Here is a 21,954-nt window from a genome sequence, read left to right on the forward strand (position 1 = left end):
AAGCAACTGCTGGCTGGTGGCTTCCAGAACAAAGGAAAGTGAAGAGCTGATGCCTCAGTAAAGTCAGGGAGGCAGAGAAGAGAGGTAGTGGGGAAAATTCCCAGCCACTTACCAAATTCTTGGTTTATAACCAAGACTGTCAAGAGACTAAGAGGAAGCACAGAGAAGTGGGCACATGAGTCCCACATGTCTGTTCCTGGAGGCTGAGAGGGAGTGGGGTCTGCAGATTCAGGTATCCATCGCCTTGCAAGGTCTCCATGTGACGATTCATACATGTGTTGTGTGATACCTTCCCTTCCACTAACTCTGAGTGTGACTTTGTACTTCTCATGGTTTTAGAAATGTCTGGAAAGGAGCGGGGACCGTGCTTAAAACTAATAACCTGAGGGAAGTTATGAAATACTGCATGTGGGGAGAGGTCAATTGGAAATTGATACCTTATCTTTTTCAAACCACTTCAGATTGAAATAATTTCTCAGGATATGTCTATGGACTATTTTCTGTCTTCAGCATCTCAAGAGTTCCAGGTAATTGAAGAGCAATTACCAGTCTTCTCTCTGATTTTAGTCCAAATTTCAAAGTTTGCCTCATTCACTCTTGTCTAAAAAAAGAGCTTCTCCAAAATCCATTTGTCAGAAATTTCCATGTATTGGTGGCCAAATCAAGACAATGTTTTTAAAACTTTGGGAAGAAACCAGGTCATTTGTTTCTCTGTCCGTCAGCCTGGCAATGCATGTAGGGAAGGTAAGAGAGCTAAAGGGCTAGCATGGACCACAGGCTCTGTCCCTTTAAAGGTGTCCCCTGTGGGACAGTGCCCACATACCTTATTTTGTTGTAGTTCCCATTCTCATCACAGGCATTTCTTCATCAGCGATTATAGTGCCACAGAATGAGATTCCAGAAGTGGTCAAGTGAGGGCCAATATCCAGACTCAATCTCCCTTTCTTTCATTTCCAGTATGAAAAACCCATATATGCTAAGCAACACAAAATAAGAGACACACTCCGGGTCTGCACCCCAGTGGGTCTCAAATGGGGACAATTTTGCCCCCCACCAGGGGTCATTTAGCAATGTCCAGAGACATTTTCAATTATCACTTTTGGGGGAATGTTACAGGCATTTAGTGGGTAGAAACCAGGGATGATGCTAAACATCCAAAATGAACATGTCTTAGGCTGCCATAACAAAATACTACAGACTGTGTGGCTTAAACAACATAAATTTATTTTCTCACAATTCTGGAGGCTAAAAAGTCCAAAATCTAGATCCAGTAGGGTTTGGTTTTGGGGGAGAGCTCCCTTCCAGGCTTACAGATAGCCACATTCTTGCTGCATCCACACATGGTTCAGAGAGCGAGAGAACAATATCTTAAATATCTCTTCTTGTAAGGACACTAATCCCATCGTGAAGAACTCATCCTCATGACCTCCTCTAACCCAATCACCTTCCAAATGCCCCATTTTCAAACACCATGATGTTGGGGACTTCAGTGTGAGGACTTCAACATATGAATTTTGGAGACACAAACATTCGGTCCATAAGAGCACAGCAAAGAATTATCCAGCTCAAAATATCAACAGTACTGAGGGAGAGAAACAATACCTATACCTCAAAGTACACCATTTCTGATGCCCACAAACCATCCACAGAGTTATTGTTCCTTAAAGTCAAAGCTATTCAGACAGTTTCTCATCAGTTGAACCATCTCATAAAGAAACCTTGTTATTTAAAATCTGGTGGAAACCACTCAATAATTCTACCCAGAATACTTTTTTAGAACAGAAAAATCATCTATTTTCTAGAGCAAAAGACTGCTACTGTGTGGACTTATGCTCAATAGCTGTGGGATTCTCTTTGGGAACTTCTTCCACCACCCTTTAGAGAAAGAAGGGACAGGTATGCTTCACCTAGATATATTTTTGTCTGATTTTATTTCTTTCTTGTGAGATGCATGGTGACATGGCTATAAAAGTACAAAGAAGCAGGTGAATGGACATATGGGAGTAGGCAGGGAATGGGAAGATCTTTGTGTCACATGACCTCCAAGAATGCGCACCACGGAATTGGCACTGAACAAAAAGTAGACAAAATGACTCTGTCAGTAGCTATCTGGTGCTGGCACGATGGAGGCCACTCATGGCCTAACAGCAGGGACGCCCCACTCATCAAGATGCATCTGACTGTTGCCGCTGTTGAGTCTGCCAGCAAGAAAGATGGGAGCTGAGCCCCCAATGTGACACCATTGCTTGTGTCTTTTTCTTAGTGTCAAGTTGACTACATTGGTCATCCTTCATGCTCAAAGTGCCAGTGGTTGGTTCCCACAGGAATAGACCTGACTTCTGGGTTTAGCTTTGCCTTTCCTGCCTGCAGAGCCTCAGTGAACTCCACTATGCCAGGGCTTAGGTGGCATTTGACCCAACATGGAATCCTATATGGTATAGCTTCCGGCCAACAAAGTATGGGTCTGAGCCCATGACCACAAGATCTACTGTCCCCATCACACACTGACCTCCCAGAAGTCAGGCTAATGGAGCATGGGAAGGGTCTGCTGAAGGCACAACTGAAGGACCAGCTGAGACGCAACACTCTTCAAGGATAGGGTACCATGCTCCAGGGATACCGGATACACATCGAATCAGAGATCTTTATATGCACTGCACCCCCTAAAGGAAGACTATATGGGTCCAAGAATCAAGGAGGAGAAGCAAGAGTGGCCCCATGGCTCCACTTGCCATCACCCCCAATTATCTACTGGGCTCTGCAAGGCAACAAGTTTTGATCCCCAAAGGGACACACTTTCTCTAAGAGATGATTTCAAGAATCTCATTGTATTATATGTTAGGCAGCCACCTAGGAAGTCAGGAGAGGAGCCACCACCTGGCCTGATCATCAGGCAGAGGAGCTGCTGCTCCACCCTGGTGACAGAGAGGAGTACATGTGGATTCCAGGTGACCCAAGATGGGCCCTGTTTGTGTGCTCTGCCTACATGTGACTATACATGGACAGGTACTGCAAACCCGGCTTGGGAGGAGCAAGGTAACCAGGAGCGTGGAACCCTCAGCATTGAGGGTCTGAGTCATGCCACCAAATGAGATATCAAGACTGCAGAGGTGGTGGCTAAGGGAGAGAGGACCCCAGACTGAAAGTAGAGGAATTAAACCCTGAGACCTGCCACAGCAGTGGGTACTGTTATATGTCCCATGAACCTTCCTACTATAGGTTTCACCTAGAAAGAGAGGTACACCAGAACGCCCCAAGAGTATTGGGAGTCCACTCAGTGGCATAGCAATAGACAGAGGGGACAATAGACACATAGCCGAGATCGCCCTTTGGGAAGGATTTGCTGCCCATTCTCCAGGAGCATAATCAGCAGACACCCGACAGGTCAGCCTGGGCCACAAAGAGCAGCCTCACTGAGGTCAGACCTATCTGGGGCAGCGCATGTCCGACTAATGAGGCAAAAGTGGAATTGAACCCCCTATAATGACTCTGGCTCCAGTGTTCCTTGCCAGGTTGGCTGAGGCTCCGTCAGGCCTCCACTCTTTCTTATGCTTTTCCCATAGGAGCACTCTTGCATCCCAAACTCCATCCCAGCATCTGCTTCCAGACTACCCAACTGCAGCACAAGACACTGGATTCTGTGTGGCAAGTTGTCCCCCAATAGCCACCTATCAGGAGTATGGAAAGTGAAGTGAGGAATTCTGTCTGCAATGCCCCCACCATGGACCTTAAACTTGTTATTCAAGGGTAACTGATCCTCAAAGACTGAATTGGAGATGGGCCACAAAAGGGCAGTCTGCTGCCTGGAGGACATTTGTGGAGGGTTAAGCAGAATGATTTCTAGTCAGACATCCTGAGGCATTAATGAGGTCAGCGAATATTTTCTGTAAAGGGTCGGGTGGTAAATATTTTTAGCTTTGTATGGACTCTGTTGCAACTATTAAATTCTGCAGTGGTAGCATAAAAAGAACCACAGACAATAGATAAAACCATGACTTGGCTGGGTTCCAATAAGCTCTATACACCAAAATAGGCAGCAGGCCAGATTTCACCCGCAGACCATAGTGCCAACCCCTTCATCTCTTTCAACGATCATTTGGATGGAGAAGTTGTAGACCCACTTCATGAGTATGAGCTGTCCTATTTCTAAATGCTTGCTGGTGTGAGTCCTTCCTCCCCCTCTGCCTCGGGCCTCCTCCAGGTAACACCACCCTCTGGAAAAGGAGCAGGGCTCCTACCCCTGGAGAATGGAGGCAGAAGTCATTTTTAACTCTTTTTGACTGAAACCCACAGTAAGGAATACATATTACTTTGCAACCCAGTACACACATCCACTACTCAAGGCCTGTCATTTTCACATGATGGCTTCAAAACATTCGTGAACAAGGAACTATATTTGAAATTAATTTGATAAAATACTAAATGGCAGTAGTTTCATGAATTAATAAAAGTGGACAAGAATAGGGTATGATAGAATAGAATAGAATAGATCAGTGCATAATGTGTAGAAAGGACAAGTTTTTTCATGATATTCTTTTTGAGGTTGTATAAGACAGAGAGATCAGATTAGGATAGGATGTAAAGGTATTTCTTAAGGTAAGTCACAGTCAAAAAGTTAGGGAATCACTAGCCTATCACAATCACTCCCAATTTACTCTCCCCAGGAATAACTACAAGCAGATTTGCTTGCAACCTGCATTTGGGCGATACATACGACCAACTGGATTATCCATTACCCAGCAATTCTTGTTAAGGCACCTTTTAAAACACTCCTCTTCTTCAAAACATTTTCTTATTCCTTTTAGATTTTTTAACACTTTCTCTTGGCTCCTCTTCAATGTACTTTTTATGACTTCAGTTGCCAATGGAAAGCTCAGGTATCAACTGTGAGCCCTGCTGTGATTTCATTCATGTTTAATTAATTCAAGCTGCTTGTTGCTTTCAAGTGTTAGCATGTGTTGGCGGTGTGTCCCCGGAGCTCAGGCCCCAGTGCTGGTACAGACTCCAAATGGAAAGTCTCACTTGGACTTGAGCGCCTCCCTGCTGAAGTATTTTCTGTCCATTCTTGCCCTCATGACGCCAGGCCTGTGTCTGAGCAGATGACCCACCAATAGCTGTAGCAGTGGCCATTACAGGCGGACTCGGGGGGTATTTCTGCATGATCATTGGTTGTGCACACCTGGGGCTTCCCGCTCCTGTTTAAGGTTGACAGATGTTTACACCCAATTCAGCATCGGCACATGTCCTCAGCGCCCAGAACCACAGGTCAGGACTACATCCACTGGGAGCACTGGCCTCTGCTACTTCATCTCTGCCCCTTGCTTGGTTTCTAAGCAGTGCCTTGCAAATAGGTGCTTAATACATCTGAGCATAGATGGGACATGCCTAGGACAAGGTGGCCCACTGAGTATCAGAAGTTAATCATGAAAATAGAAGTGAACTAAAAGAACTTCAAATACCCACCTAAGTACCAGAGAAGTGTTTTCTCTTAACCCAATGCAACTTTCAAATTGACTCCCAAGAGATGAACCAGCAGGATGGGTCAGAAGCTTTCAGGACCATCTGTGGCCTGGGGTATGCTGATCACACTTACTTGTGTATGGTTGGTGTCAAGTATGGCAGTGGCTCCTCATGATGTTAAGAAGCATGAAGGTATCTAACATCATGACCCAACTGATTTGAATATATCTCAATTCATACTGAGATACAGAAAATCAGACATTTTGTCTCTCTTCCTTGCCATCCTGTTCACCTCCCTTATACTAATAAAACTTCATTTCAAAATGCCTTGAGCAGACATATATAATCTCATCTTTTATTTCAAAAAGTGGGATTCAGGGACAGACTATCTCTGTCTCACTAGTTAAAGCAGGTGGTTCTGTAACATGAAAGTTACTAATAGAAGTTTCCAACATTCCCCAAATTACTCATTGCTCAAGCTGAGCTTTTAATCCAAACACCAGCTCATCATAAAAAATTGGCACAAAATGAATAAATAATTATTTTTCTTGCAGGATGAATTTTCAAATGAACAGACACAACTTCTTTGTCCTCTCTATCTGAAACCAGACAGAAACAGCCCATCTGGCAAAGGATAGTCATGACCGAAATCTCTCTGGCCCTCACAAGGATGTCCCTCTGCAGAACAACAACCCCTCCTGAGTTAAGGGCACCGTGCTTTCCTCATGAAGGGAAGCTCAGGCCAGTCTCTGTGCTCAGATCTAGAGAACGAGAGAGAGACAGCTTGAAACGGATGCCTCGGAATCCACTCTTGACTCAACAGTCCAGCAAATGCACTCGGTTTGGCCCCTTGCCATTTTGTACATTTTTAGATTCTGCAATGAATTTTTAGGTCCCATTCTTGGAAGCCAATAAATGTTTGGCATCTAAATGGTTTTCCTCTTTGTTTTCTAGGGCAAATTATGATATGAACATAATGAATCTTAGCAGAGCTGGTGGCACACCCCTCCGCCCCCACTAAAAATAATGTGAGGACCTCGCCATAGAGATGTGCAAGAGCAAATGACTGACTGAGGAGCAGGGCCTGGGCTACGGAGGCCCGTCCAGTGTAAGTGGAGGAAGCTGTTGGCCAGCCAGTCCCCAAAACAGTGAAGGAATCTTGCCTCTCAGGATTGAGCTAAACAGTGTGGACAGAAAGAGGACCAAGGAGACCACCTCTCTGTTATGATAAATCAAGACCCCACAGCTCAGAGGGCCAAAGGGCCGCTGGCTCCAGTCCTCAGCTCCTGTAAACATTTGTCTGTAGTTTATCTAGAAACACTGTCAATCAGTCACTAGTTCATTCCCACGGCAGTCATGTGGGAGCTGCTCAGAGCTTCCATCGTGCCAACTACAGATGGGGAGGAGAGTAATACTGACCTCATCACACTGTTGGAAGAGGAATAAACGTGAGCCTAGCACACATTAAATACACAATAGATATGAGAGCCTCTCACGAAGGAAGTATTTCAATGTAAATTTCCTCACTTAGTGACTTTCTTCTTTCATAAGAGGGTCTGTGCAGAATGAATGGCTCAGATCTTGGAAGAGAGGCTGGGTGGCAGGAAATGGGTCAGGAATGTATTAGAGGTAATGGAGGGCTATGAAGACAAACTTGGCTTAATTTAAGTGGTTTTTCTTGTGCTGGCAGGATGGGGAAGCAGAGGCAACAGGTTGCAGAAGGAGGGGCAATGAGAACATATTGCAGGCTGACTGGGCCTCAGCAGGAACTTGGACTCAGAGAGGGCACCAGTGTTGTAAAGAGAACAGGGCTCCAAACTGCGTGCCTGGGCAGAGACCGAGGAGGGCCAGCCAAGCAAAGCACAACCTTGAGGGCCAGGCCAACAGGAGAGTTAGGGCCAGGGAATGGGGATCAAGTGCTATGAGTCAGGGATGGTTGAGAATGACAGAACTGGGGGGAAAGAGAGCTGGAAAGCACTTTAAAAATCCCGTAGCTCAACTTTCACTTTACATTTTACAGAAACTGAAGTCAAGTGGTTCAATAACCAGTCCCATGTCACAAGGAAAAGTTAGAACTCAAATTCAGTTGTTTCCATCTAAATCTAATGACCCAAAGCTCTTTCAAAAATAAACAAACAGATAAAAATATAAATGATAGCAAAAAATTCTGTCACACTTTATTTTTGGATTTCTCATTACTTCAACCTAGAGTAAAGTGAGTTTGAATTTGAACACAGGATTCCAACATTGGCCATGAAATCATAATGGTCTGCATGACTTCATTACCTGTCAGGGAGAGGCTCAAAGGCATGGGAAGAGTTGATTATTTGCATCCATTCGATGATCAGAAAAATATCAGCCTGTGAGTCACACTGGGCTCCAATTGTTTTTATTGCACCACAAGTAGGCAATGCTTGTGAACAGCTGAAAGTGAGCATTCCCTGGCCTTTCTAAACACGATGGCTGCTCTTAGGTTGAATTTATTTATCAGGCTTTAGTAAGAATCAGAAACTAAAACAAGTAAACAATAAAGAAGACAAACAATGCTGTCATAAAATTAGTTTATGACTTAGTCAGTTAAGAGCAAAAAGTGGAATTTTTTTACATGTTCAACAGATAGACTTAACATTTGAAATCTCTTGCCAAGTCATTGGTGGGAGAGTCAGAGTGAACATTAGTGGTCTCTCCAGGGACTGAGTAGAACAAAACTCCAAGGAGACTCCTGGAACATGCAGAGAAATTCCCCCACTTGACTTTCTTGGATAAACCCACCTGTTGTGAAATCAAAGTGATGATTGGTTTCCCGGGAGTATGGCTGGCAACCATGCTAACAGGAGCTAGAGTAATGCCGTGTCCCCCAGTAAGAATTCCTTCTGTGATAAGGGCTTTGGTTGCCCTACAAGATTTGAGGTCTCCCCAGGGACACAAGCATCAGCCAAACACCCTGAGTTCTCCCACAGAGTGACTCTCTGGATGTGAGTAGCAGCACCAGCCAGATTAACCATTAACCGAGTCCTGGAGAGAGTTTGGGCCTTTCAAAAACAAACTTCTCTGCACCCTTAGATTTGCTTGATGGAACCAGACCAGGGTGAGCCTCGTAATGTGTTCTGCTATTTGGCCATTCGACTTTAGTCTATGGGACTCAGAATAATCAACCCATCCACACGTGTGAAAACAGTTTCCATTTAGGAAACCTCCATTTCTCTTTTATAATCATCCAAAGTCAAGGTAAACTTTCCAGGCTAGATACCATGCAGCCTGAGCTTTCCATAAATTACTCATCAGACGTGAAAGGAGTCCAGGTCAATATCTGGTTAATGTTTATCCTGCTGACTCTGCCCAATGACTGATCTTTTTACATGCTTTCTTCTTAAGAGCTGAAAACTACACAGAAACCATCTACAAAATGAAGGGGACATCTCTTTGGCAGGTGATTAGGGCTCCATCGAGCGAGCATGGTGTTTGCCATCATGGCCCATCCACATTTCTCTGACTTTTGCTACCAGCCCTTCTCCAGCTGTGGTGAAAATTCTATATTCAAACTGACAGAATCAATCAAAGGCAAACAATCTCCCAGCCTCAAGTCATTTCAGGTTCTATGTTACGCTTCGTCTCTGACCTGTCTTTGCTGTTATTTCCTTATAAAAATGGAAAAAAGAAAAAGAAATGTTTGTAGATTGTGTCAGGATTTATAAAGCGACACTTGTGTAAGTCCTTGGAGTTACTTGATTATTCAGAGCTAAGCCATACTGTAAATGAAGCATTTTATGATGGATTTTATAAAAAATCCAAACTACATATCCAGGGCTTATTTTTCACCTGAGACTAAGATCCTTGGCACCTACATGCCAACAAACACAAACCCAAATCAATTATCTTCCTTTCCAGCAATCGTCATTCTTTTCTAGTAACTTCCATGCTGCTTCCCTTTGCTCCCTATTTCATAAGTGGAACTGCCATTGGCCCTATAATTCAAGCCAAAGACCTGGCAATCCTCCTGCTACCCCCTCTGTCAGTCACCAAATCTCGCCAAGTTAGGCTCCCAAATACTTCTCACACTTTCTCTCCACCCTCCCTGCTACTGTCTTCACTGAGGCCAGCATCATCTCCTCATTGCATTAGTAGAACAGTCCCCTAACAGGTTTCTCTACTTCCAGTCTTGGCCCGTCTAATCCCGTGTCCATACTGTAGTCAAAAGTGAGGTTTCTAAAGCAAAAACTCATGAAATCCTGCCCTCTTTTACGACATTGGTGGTTCCTCATTGTCCTCAAGACAACACCCAAACTCCTTAATATAACTATGGAACATTCATTCAGAAAGTACTTATTGAGCATGTACCCAGTGCCAGGTCCTATGAATGAATGTAAGCACAGCACACATGTTCTCTGCCCTCATGAAACTAGATTAGTGGGGAAGACAGCACAGCGCACATAACCACACCAATCAATACCCAATTACAAGCAGCGATTGGCACTGGGAGAGAAAATATGATATGGGATGAGGATGTGTAATAAGGGGGAGAGATGGGTTTGGAAGTCTTCCCCAAGAAAGTGATGAGGTGGTAGGGGACGCTTTCCAGGAAGAGAAAACACAATTTATGAAATCTCCCTGACGGGAAGGAACATGCATTTGAGAAGCTGGGGGAAAAGGTCAACACAGCTGGAGTGGAGAGGGAGAGACAAAACGTGGTGTGAGAGGAGACTTTTTTGTATTTAAAACAATAGTACCAACATTTAACTTTAAAAATAAAGATTAAGGAATTAGTCCACCAGAGTGTCCTGCAGAATTGCTTAGGTATATCAAAACTCGGCTTTGATGTAGCTAAGGCAAAGCTTATGTCGTAGAGACAGAACCTTATAGACAGTTTGCAGATTTCAATTATATTCGTGTAAAAAGTGGCCAGCGTTGACCTGGGAATGCCTTCCTGTCAGGAAGCAGCCCACACAGGAACATCTAAATATCCTTTAATGGTGTCTGCACCCCAGAGGGAACAAAAGGCCCAGAGGGCTGCGTGGCCCCTGCCTAGCAGCGGGAGCGTCTGGTCAAGCTCACAGGAAAAGGGTGAAACCCTGCCTGGGGCCAGCAGCCAGCAGGTGACCTCACCCAGCATGGCCCCGGCCTTTCAACTTTTTCATTAAAGGAGCCATTTTTCAAGGAGACATCCAGAAGGCCGGCTTCTCCGCATGGGCGGGGCCAGCGTGTGCATGGGCGGGACAGGCGCTCACACCCAGGGCAATGCCATGACCTGGCACCGCCCCGCTGGGCAGGTGCGGCGGGGCTCGGCCCGGTGCGCTTGCGCGGAGCCAGGCAGGTTTGGAAGTGGCCTGGCCCAGCGGCTCTCGCTAGGGGGCAGTGTGGGAGGTGCTAGGACGGCAGGTGCACCCCAGACAGCGCTTCCCCCTGCAGTAAATTCCATAATTACAGGTCACGGAGTGGGCGCTCCTTTGAAGTGAGGGACTTTCTTGTTGTTCCTGCAGCGGATACAATTTGGCTGAGATATCAAATGCAGATAGTAAAAAATTTAATTAACAAATCAAAGCCTTTATCTGTAGTTTTCAGAACTGTGGCCAACAGTTTTCTTCTATCTCAAGAGCTCCAGTGAGACCCAAGAGAAGAAAGCAGCGCCTTTGTGCTGCAGAAAACCTACAACTTTTCCTGATGATTGCTCTCACAGATAAGGCTCCTGTTAACTGCCTGCTGGTTCAGGAAGAGGCTTTCGCCCCTCTGCAAAGGGGCTGTATTTTTCAAAGCCCTTTGACACTTTGCTCTGGTTAACCCTTTGTCTTCAGACCCCGGTATGATTTTCCCAACAAGCCAGGCTGTAAGAGATGGTAGATCTTTCATGTGGGACTATGTGGAGAGGCAACACATCTGTTCGATAACAATCAACCCAGAACTTCTTATTGGTAGTTTATTGAGGACTCGGTCTCAGGAGACAAGTAGAGATAAAGTCATGTTAATTTCTGACAGGTAACAATTTACTTTTGTATCAGCCTTTCAACAAATTCACAAGGGAAACAGCAGAAGCTGCCACCCACCGCAGCTGCACATGGGGAAGCCGAGAGTCCCAAAGCTAAAGAATGGGTTCTGCCTCCTAGTCCAGACAGAACTCTCATGAATAATGCAAGAGGAAATGATGCATGACAACATGAAATTAACATGCACTTAAAACATCAGAATCCAAACTTTTGGGTATATGTACTCTCTACATAATATATGTTTATATAGTAAAATTATCAAGCTATAATAGCTGAGTGTGACTGAAAATATTTTTTATTTCTACAGTTTGTACTTAGCTCTAGCTTTAGGGTATTTTTGATTGGCATGTGTTAAATTTATAATAACAAATTGCTACAGCCGTTAATTGAGCTATTGAAGGCAGAAACCAAGTGGCCTCAGTGGCTGGCTCAGGTGCTAGTCAACATGTGGCTTTGGTTTGATTGGACTAGATGGGTTCGGACTGGGTGGGATGTAGGAGAAATAGAGTTCACTCAAGATTGCACACATAGGATATGAGGTGGGTTTGAATGAGGAATGCAACAGAGAAGCAGGGACTCAAAGGCCCCTGCTGACCAGAGGAAATTTAGAACTTTCCCTCTCATATTACTCCCTTTTCCTGTGTCCAGGTAATGAGTGTAACCTGGACACAGGAGGGTTCTAACTATTCTCCTCTAGTCCATTGGCTGTGTGTTGCCCTCCTTGGCTCTGTAATTTGGAGAAGAGTGAACCTGGTGAGGAAGCTGGAAGTGGGAGAGAGGAGGCCCCTGAGACCTGAGTGTGGGACAGAGCAATGTTATGTATTTATTTGATAGCGAGTGTTTCTCACAGGTTATGTCTAAAAGAGGCTAAGACTCGGATTGGTTTGGTCAATTTTGTGGCACTGATACATGTGGATGGGGATGAGGGGAAACACAGGCAGGCAGTGGAGGAAGGAGGAAGATTAGCCGAAGTTAAAATGGCCGATTCAGAAGCAGCATGGCATAGTCACCTTTATTATTGCGTGGAGGCAGACCCCTCTCCCCACCTTCGTGTTCCAAGTCTGGGAAGGTTTCAGCATTGCCAGGCCGTCATGGGCAGCTTGTCCCTGGCAGGGAAGTGCCGGACTGACTGCCTTCAGACTGCTGTGCCCAAGGCTGCCCGAGGGGCCTCTCTCGGAGAAGGTTAGAAGCAGTTGACCAAAAAAGTCCCCTCCTGACTCTGGACTGCAACTCCAGCCTCTAGTCCACCATCCATGCTCTCAGGAGGTTTCCATGCCAACCACTCAAATGTTCCATTTCTGAGCATAAATACAATCTGAGATGCATTTGACAAAGCTATTTATTACTCTATTACTCTGATGATGTCCCTTTTAGGTGGCCGTTATGTCGGCAAAACAAAAGAAGATGCCTGTGATGTTCTCAAGATGGATGCAAGTCATCGGAAAAACTGTAAGACGATGTCATCATGTTTAAAGCATCACATAGTTCTCAGACATAATTCTTTGTCCTATGATTAAAGGAGAAAGGAGTTTTTAAGGGCTTCAACACACAATAGCATTGTGGGCCTTAATTTAGTTTTACAGTTCACAGGATCTGCAATGTATTAAACACGAGAGGCTCTTCTTGCTGGCCTGTTTTTCATAAGTGTGCCTTGCTAATTCATTGTACCTCCTTAATGACTGGGGGCTGCGGAGCAAAGCCAAGGCTGTGGAGTTCTTGAACGGCACTCAGCTCAACTCATGCTCACTTAGGCATTTGGTGAATGTGACCTGCTAAAAGGAAAGCTGGCATTTCAGCTACAAACCCTGAAGGGAGATATCCAAAATCCCGGGTCTCCCTATTAATTTGTTAATGAAATTAATTAAGCAATCACTACCTACTAACTATAGTTACTCTTTATTAGGCATTTACTATGTGCCCAGCACTATAAGCTATTGTTTAATCCTCACAGCTTCTCTGAGAAGTAGGAACCATTATCCCCACTTTCCTAAAAGACAATAATTAACAATATATAACCTCTGTTCTGAACCAGTCCCATACTGCCACCACACTACAGAGAAATTTTATATTCCCTGTTGGGGAGTACAAGACCATCTATCTGTGGTCTCCACCTGCCTGCTATGAATTTGTGATATATTTGTGCAGTAAGCTATAGACAGAAACTGTCAGCTCCCTGTGTTGGGATGGAAAGTAAGTGCTATATCATTCAAGGGGGGTGTGATCCTGTCTGCTGGATGTACCAAGTTTCCAAGAAGAGAGCTTGAACTGGCTCTTTGGTGATGAAAACAACCCAGGTTAATATTTTCATAAGTTATGAATAGGTTAGAAGGTGATAGAAGCCAATCTCGAAAAACATCTTTACATGTTCTTGCAAGACTTAAGGAGGAAGGACTCATTTCCATGGCTACAATAGTATCTGAGTTTAAATCTACAGTAACAAGCTCATGATAAAACTAACACCATTAACACAGCAGCTACCATTTACTGACAATTTACTCTGTGCCAGACACTGTAGCAATTATTATCTCCTTAGATCTTCCAATAATCCTAAATTCCTATCATATCCCCATTTAACAGATGAAGAAACTGAGGTCTATGGAAGTAGGTAAGTTGCTCATGTTCACCCAGCCACTAAATGGCAGAACTGGAGTAGAACAAAGTCTCTCTGATGCCAAAATATGTGAGTCAGCACTTGGCCACCCTACCACTCTCAATGCAGAATGAATGAAAGACATGGGTAAGGATTCAAAATTACTCCAAAAGGAGATTCTTGGAAGATGCACTATGCAAGCAAAGGAGCTTGCACAGGGATCAGACATGACTCTGAAAATGAAAGCAAACCCATAGGTTGGAGAGAACGTGAAATGAAAGATGGTATCACGCAGAGGTGAAGAATCTTCATTTCACTTTTCACCACCAAGAGAAGTCCATCTGGCAAATAATCCAAGTCCAAGGACATAGCTCAGGGTATGTGTGTGTGGCCCAGGATGATTGCAGGTGATGCACACAACAGGAGCCTGAATATTTGCCCCCCAAGGAGGCCCAGACCCTCAGCCTGAGAAAAATGAGCACCCACAAAATGAGATCCAGCTGGCCTGGGAATTTTGGGATTCCGAGTAAAAATACTGGCTTGACGTGTGTTACATGTTATTTCCCCTCTGGGAGGTATATTTATAGTTAAAGGGCCTGTTCTGTAGACATCCCCATGCTTCAATACACTCATTAATAGGAAGCCGATGTGAGAATGTCACATGACTCTGAGACTGGCTTTTAGTTTGACCAACACTGAACGCCTGAGCCAACTGCAGAGGCCTCAGGTAACTGCTGGCCAGGCAGCCCCTCCACAGAGCAGCATTTCTCATCCTGGGGCTGTGACCCCAGGAGAGATCAGCTCACACACAGCACAGAGCTACCAAGAGGCTTCCTCCCCTCCAGTTTATTCTCTGATGCCTCCATGTCCAGTTTCTTCCTTCCCCAAGCCCACAAGGACAGCCTTGGAAATGATGCAAAAATCATGGCCTCAGGGGAGAAGTTGGGACTGAGAATCAGAGGTCCCAGAGTTAGAGCTGAGGCTCAACCCCAAATCAGCTCTGTGATCTTGAGCAAATCATGTAAACATAAAACCCACGTGAAGAACACTGGGAGCTCCCAGAACAGTGAGCCTTCACATATCCAGAAGAGGGGAGCTCTGAATTTGGGGGACATTTTTCCTCTTGGGCAGATGACAATTCCAAAAGCAAAGACAGTGGCTGGGAAGCTGAGCAGAGCTTTTTGCAAATTCATGGTGCTGGGGGTGAAACATAAAGTTCAGCTTTAGTGAAAAGAATTGACTCTGGGAAGCAACCCATGTTCTTCATTCAAATCCTAAAAGGCTACACACAAGGAACAAGAGGGAAACAGCCCTCACAAGGACTGAAGCCCAGTTTGCCCCTGAATCATCTCAGTCCCCAGATAGATCAAGATGCTCAGCAACCTCTCAGAAGCAAAGGTACATCCTTCAGGAAGAAATAGTCCTAGGTGGAAACCCAGAGATGCAGGAAGACACAAAGAGCCATGAATATGTGGCTAATAAGTGAATTCTACTTTCTTAATACAATAATTCTGCCCCAAAGGGTTTGCATATACATAACTTTAAACATGCATAACAATAGCACAAAAGGAGGAAGGGGGTGGGGAATGATGCAGTTAGTATAAGTGCTGGACATTAAGTTTTTGATTGCAGTGTAAGTGCCTGACGTTGAGCTTTTGATTGTCTAGGTGTCCATTTCAAAGACATCCATCTCAAATAAACATATTGCCAACTGTAAGAAACAGCTACTAGCAAACCAGCTAGAGAAGAACCAGGCCACCCTACCCATGAATCCTCTGTTCAGAAAGCCATGAGTAACTTAGATCACTGACCACTTGAGTGACCCCAATTGTCCCTTCCCACTACCTAATTCTTACTCTTATATTTTAAATTTCCCAATAAAGAGAGTGAACTCAAGAAACTCTAAGCACCCCACCTTGGACCCTAATACAGATAGAACTCAGGTGTGTGTGTGTGTGTGTGTGTGTGTGTGTGTGTGCGCGCGCCTCTCTCTATTCTGAGACCTGTTGGGCCCTAGACTGCCATGTGCCCTCCAATTATTGAGTAATCAACATTGTTTTGTCAGTTCCCTGATGGTTACTGCTGAGTCCATCTTGCAATCATAATAACCACAAGCGCTGGTCCAGCCACAGCTTTGGCTCTGGTTGGGGAAATGTCTGTGGGGCCACCACAAGTAGGACAGCCCAGGTGAGTCCCCAGGTATTCCCAGCTGACAGCATCACTGCAATAAGCTAAGACCCACACAACATGGAGTTAATGTGTTCGAAGGTCCCCTCATTCCGAAAGTGGTCAAAGAATGACTTTATATTAGACTTCAGTGAATCAAGGGGGATTTGTTATCATTTCTGTGATAACTGCTAAAAGAATAGTAAAACAATATGTAACTAACAAACTCATAGGAGTGAAGGATGAATTAAAAAAAGATTAACCTAAAAAGGGCAATAAAAGAAAGAAAAAGGAACACAGACTGGAACAATTAGAAAACAAATAACAAAAGGGTAGGCTTTAACCCAAATATATTAGTAAATGCACATTTCAATTAAAAGACAAAGATTATTAGACTGGAATGGGGAAAATAACTAGTGCTTAGCAGGTTAGGGTGGGTGGGTTGGAAGATATCAACCAAAGAACTTGTATGTATACATGAATAACCCATGGACACAGACAATATGGTGGTGAAGACCTAGGGCAGGGGGCAGGGGCAGGCTAGAAGAGGTCAATGGGGAAGAAAGGGGACATATGTAATACTTTCAGTAATAAAGATTTTTTAATAAAATAAAATTATATTTTAAAAAAAGCACCACTTAAATATAAGAGTAAAGAAAGAACCAGGGGTGGGCGGGAGGGGGTGGGAAGAGGGAGATACAATATTCCAACAATAACTAAAGCAAAGCTGATATAGCTGTCTTAATATTACACACTTTTAGGCAAGAAGCATTCCTAGATAAAGAAGAATTTCACAATGATTGCCTAACAATAAACAACAATTTGCCAATGTTTCAACAAGGAGGGAGTCCAGCCATAGAGCGGGAGAAGCTATTTTTCATACATCTATCTGACAAGGACTTTCCCATTTGGAGTAGGGCAGGGGCACAGGCGCGGGCAGGGAGGGGAGCTGGGACACCTGCGCTGGGAAGCAGTCGCTCAGGCTCTACGCTTACCGGCCCATATTCATAGAGGAGGAAAGAGGTGGCTACTGCACAGGTCCTGGCGAGGATGTGCTGAGAAAACAGAACACGTGCCAGTACAGTGGCTGATGCTTGGTCAAGAAAGGGGAGTGGTTATGATCCTACTCCTTCAAATATCCTCCTCTGTTTCTCCCTGTTTATAAGCCCAGCTGAGGAACTGTCTTCATGCATCCACGGGGATTCCCTCTCTGACCCCTGTCCTGTCCTTGCTCCCCCAGGAGATCCTTTCCTTCATGGCTGCAAGCTGCCTTTAGATCAAGCCGGACTTCCACCCTTGGTCTAACAACACCAGGGAGTTTTAACTACGAGGTTTTGGAATGGGACTAAACTCGGTACAGGGCCTTGAAGTCGGAAGAAGAGTCTCATGCAGTGTAACACCTGAGTAAGACTCGAAGACAACCCACCAGAAAGGTGTTTTCCCCTTCACTAAACCTTCCTCGCTCCTTGGAGGATTCCCTCTCTTTTATTCTACCGCCGCTTCTATTTCAGCTTCACCCAACAAAGCATCTATAACATTCAAAATGTCCTGAGGTGGAGAAAAACGGCCCTTCACCCCGGTCAACCTGGTTTTATGCTTTTCGGAAATGTGACATGAAAGAAGTTCTGTTCCCTAGATCAATACTTCATTACACTGAAATCTGCAGGTGAAAGGGGTGGCTGCCTGCCAGGAGATCTGTGGAAACTATTTTCATCTTTGCTAAGAGGTAAGATATTTGTCTTTAATAAGCAAGGTGACAGAGACATAGCATGCTTATAAATAGTTACTCCAAAAACGTGCATGCACACACTGCTTAAGTAAGAGGAATGCGGGGCCTTGCAAGTACCACTCTGATGCCTCCCAGCCCCAGGTCTGCGGGTAAAAGATAGCTGCCACCATAAACTTCAAGACAACTCAGCCTCTTCCAGAACCACCAGGCCTTGCTAGAAGAAGTCCCTAACTCACCTATGTATCTGGGACACCCTTCTTCCAACATCCCTACCATAGCTGTGGCTGTTTCAGACAAGACAGAGGCAGCAGCTCACATCAGCATAGCTGCCAGTTTCCTGAGGCAGGTAAATTGAACCTTGGGTCTCCGGCTGGGGGGTCCCCAGGGTGACCAGGGCACCAAGTGCGGCAGGAGAGATTCTGGCTGCGTTACATATCCATGTAGAGGCCTTTGCTGAGCTACCCTGTATCAATGACAGCACTATGTAAACACACACACACACACACACACACACACACACACACACACGTGATTGTCCAGCTGACAGGATAACGCAATCATCTGACCATAACTGTTGAAACACCCGTTTTAAGGGGCTCAGGTTACAGGCACTGTGAAACCTGAGTAAAACTTGAAGATCCAGGACACGTTCACCAGCCTATCTCCCTTCTTTACTGCAGAGTTAACAGCAACGTGAAAGAAAACGTGTGTTGGCACCAGCAACAGTTGTGTGACCCAGATACTATGGTCTCAGCTTTGCAGACCGAAGCCGGGATGACACGAAAAGCTCAAGGGACAGAGGGAGCTGAGGCCATTAAAGGTATTGAAAGAGATTTCACTGCCAGGGAACAGTAAATAAGCACAGTTCACTAAAGAAAACGTATCTGTCTAGAATTCTTCACGAGGTGGCAAGGTACCAAAGCCCTTCTGGAAGCATTTTTGGCATTCGGTGTCTGCTCCATCTGCGTGAACACATCATCCCCCTGGGAGAGGTTGGGGTAAATCTAATAAAGCCCTCCCATGCTCTGATTTATCGGTGGAGTGGCCTTCGAGTTGGCCCTCATCCACACCCAGAAATTAATCCTGTGATTTTTCATATGCAGTTGAGTGGAGTGAGGGGGTGAAATAAAATAAACCGCTAGCCAAACACATACATATTTACTGAAAGTCTACTAACATAGACTCTTCCATAGACAGATCTTTACTTGATACACATGTTGCAATAGCGTTTATGTTTAGTCATGGACCCAGGAAATTTCATGGGCAAGTTTCTGGTTAAAAATGTTTTGTGAATTTTTTCAACATATAAAGCATTATTAAAATATTCTCAAATTATACCTAAGTCCTAATCCCAAAGTTGGCTATTAGGTTGAGAGTTGAATTACCTTGCATTTAAACATTAAAAAATATAGTTATATATTATTCCTACAGATCGTTCTAGGATCTTCCCCATGTCCTCCTGAGGTCGCCAGGGAAGGGATCCTGATTCTGCCTACACAAGCAACATCAACAACGAGATGGGCCATAAACCTCGTGACAGCAGAGGCCTGCGGGGAGTAGAGCTGTGATTTCCTCCAAGTCTCAGGGAAAAGCAGGCAAATGTCAGGAATGGGACAGAGCTAAGCAAGCACAGAAGGTAGGTAGAGAAATCCTAACATGTAAGTCTCTGTTCTATTGCTCTGCAACAGTGAAAAGCTGAGACTTTCATCAGCATGGCAAACGGGAAGACAATTGTCAGTGCTGCCTCTGGACACCTCGCTGGGCCGGCCCACCATCCTCTCTCACACACACACCAAGACGCACACACACACACGCACACGCACGTGCACACACACACACATACACACACGCACGCACGCACACAGGCACGCACACACACAGGTCAGTGCTTACAGGGTTTTGTTTCACTCCATAGACGAGCATTTTACTTCCTTTGGTGGTGGCGTATTTCCATCCTGGTCAACCGTAGTTTCTTTCTGGATAAGTTAATGTCATGGGCAACATTGTTCAGGTTTCTTGGTAGCAATCTTTCCATAGTAATTGTCTCTGCACAGCACCCACGGCTTTGCCATGCTCTCACTCTCCTTTAGTAATAGCTCCCTTTCCTTTCTGCTCCTGTCTCCCCTGACCTGGTTCGAATTTCTGAGAAAGGCTGGATACAAGTCACCTGTGAACCATGGTGACAAGAAACAATAGTGCTTCAAAATACAACACTGGTTCATTACCATGGACAACAGGACTCAAGTGGGGGTGGCAAGTCATAGCCATGTGAGCATTTATCTAGCCTTTATACTGAGTGGCCAGATTATTATGACCTCTGAACGCATAATAATCTGGCCATTCAGTATATGTGTGTGTGTGTATATATATATATATTTTATATATATATATATATGAGGCCCGGTGCATGAATTTGTGCATGGGTGGGGTCTGGCCAGCCTGGCCATGGGGAGGGGACATGGATGGGCAGTTGGCTGGCCTGCCTGCTGGTCGAACTCCGGGTCGAGGGGACAATTTGCATATTAGCCTTTTATTATATAGGATATACACTGAGTGGCCAGATTATTATGCGTTCAGAGATCATAATAATCTGGCCACTCAGTGTATATATGACTAGGGGCCCAGTGCACAAATTCATGCACCTTAAAAGGAACTGTGGACCGCGAGGCTGCAGTGGACACAGGGGCAGGTCTCAGCCCAGCCTCCATGCCTCCACCTGGCCCCTCCCGCCACGGCCCCCTGTCCTCTGTCTGCCGCAGCCCCACTCCCCCTCCCCCCACCTCCACTCCTATGTGTTGATGACGCAGAGCAATTAGGACCAGCACCAGCAGCAGGTGCGAGGGGCACTGCTGCTCTGATTGCCCCTCAGGAGCTGGGGGAGGTGGAGAAGCCCTCAGGGGCGATCAGGGCTGGCAGCCACCACTTGCACCCGCTGACGGAGCCGAGCGATTGGGACTGGTGCTGGGTGCTGTCAGCGGGTGCGAGCAGCAGCTCTGGCACCGGCTTCAGGTGCGAGCGGGGCTGTCGCTGGCAGTGGGTGCGAGCGGTGGCTGCCCACCCTGATCACCCCTTAGGAGCAGGGGAGGTGGAGAAGCCCTGAGGGTCAATTGGGGCTGGCAGCTGGCACTCGCACCCGCTGATGGCGCTGAGCAATCAGGGCCAGCACCAGGCATCGGCAGCGGGTGCAAGCACCGGGCAGGACCACGGCGCATGAGAGCAAAGAATTTTCAGTAGCCACCAGAGGCCTGCCCCAATGACAGCGACCGATGCCCCGCCTTGGTCTGGTGCCCCCATTCACCTGTTCCACCATCCCATTGCGGCCGATGCCCACCATGTTCCGCACTCTGCCACCTGCTGCTGATGCCTGCTATGTTCTACGTGCACCCCCTGGTGGTCAGCGCATGTCATAGCGACCAGTTGTTCAGTTGTTCAGTTGTTCTGCCATTTGGTCTATTTGCATATTAAGGTTTTATATATATAGTTGGAAAATAGCTAGGAATAGATATAGATGCATAAAGGCAAGTTAAATATATATATATATGTGTGTGTGTGTGTGTGTGTGTGTGTGTGTGTATGTGTGTGTGTGTGTGTGTGTATATATATATATATATATATGTATATATATATATATATATATATAATATATGTAAATTTTCTAACACATAATTCCTGTGCCAATGTTTGAGTATTCAGCAACTCAAAACAACGAGTACTTGGCTTCTGTTTTCTGAGATGACTAAATCTAAACATCATTTGTAACTTTAGTTAAAACTTAGTCTGCTCTTTCCTTAACAGAGGAACATCATTAGAATTTTCCTTAGACACTTAACTAGAAATTTGAGTCAGAGAGAAAATTTCCTACAATAGACAACCGAGAAAGAATTGGAAGAGGTCAAGGAAAAGGGGGATTTTTGTATGCACATTAGAAAATAGATATCTGAACATTTAAAAGCATTGATCTGTGAGAGATGAAAGACGGTAGTCTGATGTGTGTCTATTTCCAAAGGGAATGGGGGACACAGTGGTCAAGA

This window comes from Plecotus auritus (genome assembly GCF_963455305.1).
Source record: "Plecotus auritus genome assembly, chromosome: 8".
NCBI lineage: Eukaryota > Metazoa > Chordata > Mammalia > Chiroptera > Vespertilionidae > Plecotus > Plecotus auritus.